This window comes from Scyliorhinus canicula, chromosome 1, assembly GCF_902713615.1.
Source record: "Scyliorhinus canicula chromosome 1, sScyCan1.1, whole genome shotgun sequence".
Classification (NCBI taxonomy): Eukaryota; Metazoa; Chordata; class Chondrichthyes; order Carcharhiniformes; family Scyliorhinidae; genus Scyliorhinus; species Scyliorhinus canicula.
Window position 1 is genome coordinate 69,668,799 of NC_052146.1, and position 6,000 is coordinate 69,674,798.

Genomic DNA, 6,000 nt, shown 5'->3' on the forward strand with positions numbered 1-6,000 from the left:
GTTGAATCAACCTGAATAGAATAATATTTTGCTTGAGAAACTTCATGACTAATTCTTTCTTGTATCATATTCTTCATAATTTTGATTAACATGTTTATAGTTGTTTTACTCAGGTATGTAACAAGTCCACCACGGCCTTTACTTTGAGCCTTTCCTTGTTGCTCTAATCGTTTGATTCTTTGTTTAGACTTGTTTTGCACTGCAGAAACGTGAGCTGCCATAATGGGGTCATATTTTGCCATCAACTGCACTGTAGCTAAAAAATTGCCATGTCTCAGAACCTCATTATCTAGAGTGTAGGCCGATTCATTTCTGTGACCTCGAAAAAGAAGCGCTTGCTTGCCTAACATCTTTATGATGTCTATAATCCTCATGACAATACTTCTCTGCTTCAATACTTCTTCTTTCCTTTTAATTAGTGATGCTGCAAAAAATGTATCTAAGGTACATTAACCACACTGATATATTGCTGAGCATTTCTGACATGTGTTGTTGTCGATTCATGTAAAGTCAAGCTCTGGCTAATACACCTGTAGTCACTAAAGCCACGTACAAAGGGTGATGGATTACAAGTGTTGGGAAACTCAAAGGCTAAGCAGTATGAACAATATAAGCATCTATTGTCTTTGTTATATGTTAGCCATTTTCTTGGGACTGAGTCATTCATAATTTTCCTCTCATACAAACGAGCATCAAATGGCAGATCATCAAGTGGCTGAAGTGGATGTTCAGCAAAAAACTGTTTTAGCTTTGCTCGTGATGGATATTGGAAGATTCCAGTAATTGATCTTTAATTTTCTTGCGTAGGTTCATTTGCAGGATGTGCTTCAGTCATTTATGCTTGAAGGAATATCTGATTTCCTGTCACTAGTTGAAGCTATGTGTTCAGATGTTGCAACTACAGGCAGTACAGATACCGGAACAAGGAAGCCATAAAAAATATTGGGCCTGGGTTGATTAGTAATGGATGCACTTCTATTTGTCTCTACATTCAAAGTAGCTCTTCTCTGTTCTTGTAACTCGCTTGTCATTGCAGTATCACCATGAGCATTGTTACTTACTTCTTGATTATTTGTTGCAGAACTGGATATTGATGTGGATCGTGCTTGTGGTATTATAAACTCTGTAATAGGCCTGCATCGCTTGGCTGATTCCTTCCTTTCTGCTTCTTTTTGTTCTTTGCGTTTTAGTGACCCAGATTTATGCTTTTTCTTTTCCATGCTGGTAGGGGTAATATTCCTGAAATAAAAACTTAATTAAAAATAGCCCACATTAGGAAAAATGAATATTGCTGATTGCAAGAATAACTTGAAGGAACGCCAGATAAACCCCTACTTGATAAAAATTTAAAATAACTTACTTACAATTCAATAGGCTATGTTCATTAGTCAATACTACTGTGGCCTATGCAGCTTCAGAAGAGGAGACAATCCACTGTCCAGTGTTCACTTTATTTGATATAGGGGGCCCACTTCATCAGGGGCCCACTTGCCATCGGGCAAGTTGACACCCTGGCCAGTCCGCCACTGCCTGGGCATCCTTGTACACCAATAACTGAAAGTAAGCATGCAGGTACTGCAGGTGGTAAAGAACATGAATGGTATGTTGGTCATCATAGTGAGAAGATACGAGTACAGGTGCAGAGATGTCATGCTGCAATGTTACAACACCCTGGGCGAGTGCAGTTCCAGCACACAGACCCTGGAATCCCAACATAAGTGAATTAACCGATAATTGGTGTGTTTTCCTGAGATCCTTAACCCTTGACTATTCCAATGAGTTACAGGCATTAGATTTATATGTAAAATATCAACAAACTGTTTATTTATAACAAGAGTAAAATATGAACATATAATGGAAATAATGGAATGATGGTCTACTAGTCTACCTATTCCCAAAACCCCTGCCCACACTCCTCCCAGACACACACAAGATAAGCATACAGTAGACGGTAAGGAAGAGATTAAAAATAACAGGAATTAACAGGTATGAGAGATTTGAGGATCTTCGCTGCTGGGGTTGATATCTTTGTAAGTGGTGATCCCTTCAGAATGCCAGGCATTGAACTGTCAGTTGGTTTGGATCTTCTAGCTGGACCGCGCAGGCCAGACACTCAGTCTTTGGGATCCCCTCTGGGAACACACTCTAACTTGTGTTGGGCTGAGCCTTACTCATGGAAGAAGCACTTCAGGACTGCTCAGTTTCTGATATGTGGTCAGCTTCAGCAGACCACCAACAGCTTGTTTCAGTTAAACAGAATGTTAGAGCAGAAATTATCTCAAGGCTTTCAAGTTGTCTGGTACCTTTAATGGGACGAAAGGAATCTGGAAAGTTCCCCTTCCCAAGCTCTGTCTTTAAGGCTTTGAGTAGTCACAAACTGCTCTGCATATCTGCAGGAAGTTCCAGCCATGATTTGTGAGAGAATTCCCCTCCTCTGGGAGAGAGAGGACAAAAAGGATTCTGCTCAGCTCTGCAGCTCCCAAACAAAACTGAAAGCAGAGTCACCAGCAGGACATTCTAGAATAATCCGAACCAATCCGCATTGAGAATGTATCACGTCCCAGGAAATGAAAGTAACTAATTGGGTGTCAGCCAAATCTGTCGAGACATGTCACCACTGATGTCAGCATATTCTGCTACTGTTTTTTTCAATTAAAGGTGTAAGCCCCAGCAATGCCCAGGTGCAGGATTAAAACAGCCAAAAGAATAGGAATTAAAACGGAAACAAAAGTCCAACCAGGATTCACAAGAGGGTTCCTTACAGCGATTACACAGGGCCTTGCTGAGAACACACCTGTAACACTGTATGCAATTTTGGTCTCCTCATCTGTGGAAGTATGTTCTTGCAGGAGAGAGAGTGCGGTGAAGGTTTAACAGACAGATTCATGGGATGGCAGAATTGATATATGAGGAGAGATTGAGTCAGTTAGGATTGTATTCACTGGAGTTTAGAAGAATTGAGGGATCCCGTAGAAAGCAATAAACTTCTAACAGAACTGGACAGGATGGATGCAGGAGCAGGGCCGGCCCAAGGCACCGGCAACTCGGGCAGTCGCCCGGGGCGCAATGTGCTAGGGGGCGGCAGAGACTCGGGTCCCGCGCATGCGCAGTTGGGCCGGTGCCAACCAGCGCATGCGCGGTGGCCACCCTCCCCCAGGGCGGCCCCCTCCGCCCCCCCCCCCTCCCGCCCCCCCTCCGGCTGCCCCCCCCCTCCGTCCGCCCCCCCCTCAGCCCCGCCGCCCCGCGCCTCGGCCCCCCCGTCCCCCCTCGCCCCCCCGCCCGCCCCTCGCCCCCCCCGCCTGCCCCTCGCCCCCCCGCCCCCGCCCCCCTCTCGGCCCCGCCCCCCGCCCCCCTCTCGCCCCCCCTCTCGGCCCCGCCCCCCTTGGCCCCGCCCCCCTCGGCCCCCGCCCCCCACCCCCTACCCCCCGGCCCCGCCTCCCCTACCCCCTGGCCCCGCCCCCCCACCCCCCGGCCCCGCCCCCTACCCCCCGTCCCCCCCCCACCCCCCCGAAGGGCGCCGAAGTTCAGCTTGCCCGGGGCGCCAGCAACCCTAGGGCCGGCGCTGTGCAGGAGGGATGTTCCCAATGGCAGGGGAGTCCAGAACCAGGGGGCGCAGTCTAAGGATACAGGGTAAATAATTTCAGAGTGAGACGAAGTTAAATTCCATCATCTAGAGAGTTTTGAGCCTGTGGAATTCACAACCACAGAAAGCAGTTGAGGCCAAAATATTGTGGGTGGAATTTACCGACCACTCGGCCGCTTATTTTTCAGTGGCAGAGACAGCCCGTCAATGGGATCTACCGACCCTGCCATTGTCAACGGAATTTCCCGATGACAACACCCCTTCGGGAGGGATCTACCAACACTGCCGTTATTAATGAAATTTCCCGGTAACAACACCCCTCGTCGCCAGGAAACCCGTGCGCTGGCGTGGGACCAGAATTTCCCACCGAGTGAATAGATGGTAAATCCCACCCTGTATATATTCAAGAAGTAATTAGACATAGCTCTTGGGGCTAAAAGAATCAATGAATACGGGGAAAAGCGGGAACAGATTCTTGAGTTGGATGAATAGCCATGATGAATGGTGGAACAGACTCATCCGGCCGAATGGCCTGCACCTGATCATATTTTCTATGTCTCTAGGTATTGAGTTGCAGTTAAATTGAAAAATTTTAGTGCTTGGAAATCTAACATTTTCCACTTGGTCAACCAAATGTCGCCGTGCACATGCGCGGCCACGGATGATGCAATGCTCTGGGCCTTATTGGCAGCTCTATGTTGCCTCCCTGCTAGCCCCCAGCAAAAAGCCGAATCAGTGGCTGTTTTGTGCTAGTTTTCCTGGCATAAAACGCCACTGTTTTCACGCCGGTGTGGGGACTTAATCCCCAAACGGAGAATCCAGCCCAGTGTATTTTACTCCCCCATTTTGCATGGTCTTCTGAAAATTAAAAAGGATGCAAGGGATAGACCAGAAAACACTTTGGATCCGTTTGAGTTCGGTAGTGGGCAAATTATTGGAAACAATTCTGAGAGACAAGACAAACAGGCATAGGTGCATCAGGAATAGTCAGCATGGTTTTGTTAGGGGAAGATCGTGTGTTACTAACTTAATAGAATTGTTTGAGGAAGTAATAAGAAGGATTGATGATGGTAGTGCAGTGGATAGTGTTTACATGGATTTCAGTAATGCATTTGACAATGTCCCACATGGCAGACTGGGCAGAATGGTAAACGCCCATGGGGCACGGGAAGGTGGCAGGTTGGACCTAATATTGGCACAGTGACAGGAAACAAAGGGTAATGGTTGGTGGATATTTTTGCAAATGGATAATGGTTTCCAGTGGTGTTCCACATGGTTCAGTGTTGGGCCCTTGCTGCTGTTGCATATATTAATGATTAGGACTTAAATGTGAGTGGCATGGTTCAGAATTTTGGTGATGGCACAAACATTGACAGCATAGAGGATAGCTGTCAACGCCAGGATGATATCAGTTGTTTGGTTGAGTGGCAGAGAAGTACAAATAGAATTAAATCCAGAAAAGTGTGAGGTAAGACATTTGGGGAGGGCAAAAAAGCATTGGAATATTCAATAGTAGGGAAAATATTGCTAGGGGTTGAAGAAGTGAGATACGTTGGAGTACACGTCCACAGGTCCTTGAAGGTAGCAGGATAAGTGGACAACATGGTCAAGAAACCATATGGAATGCTTTCCTTTATGGGGGGAGGTATTAAACACAAAGGCATAAATGTAATGATGGAACTGTATAAAATGCTGGTTCAGCCACAGCTGATATTTTGTGTACAATTCTGGTCAGCACATCACAGGCAGGATATAATTGCTCTGGAGGGATTGGAGGGGAGATTTACGAGAATATTGCAAAGACTTGAAAATTGCAGCTATGAGGAGAGATTGGATAGGCTAGGTTGTTTACATTTGAACAGAGGCGTCTAAGGGGTGAACTAATAGAGGTGTGAAAAATCATGAGAGGCCTAGACAAGGTAGAAAGGAAATACGTATTTTCCGGGCTGAGGGGTCAATTACCAGGGGACATAGATTTAAGCTGATTGGCAGAAAGATTAGAGGGGACATGAGGAAAAACATTTTCACCCGAGGGTGTTGGGCATCTGGAATCCACTGGTAAATCAGTGGTTGTGGCTGAAACGCTCAACCTATTTAAAGGTACCTAGATCCAGGGGCAGCAAGCGGCACAATGGTTAGCACTGCTGCCTCACGCTACCAAGGACCTGGGTTCGATCCAAGCTCTGGGTCACTATCTGTGTGGAGTTTGCACATTCTCCCCATGTCTGTGTGGACCTCACCCCCACAACCCAAAGATGTGCAGGGTAGGTCACGTTACATTGAAATGAAAATGAAATGAAATGAAAATCGCTTATTGTCACAAGTAGGCTTCAAATGAAGTTACTGTGAAAAGCCCCTAGTCGCCACATTCCAGCGCCTGTTGGGGGAGGCTGTTATGGGAATCGAACAGTGCTGCT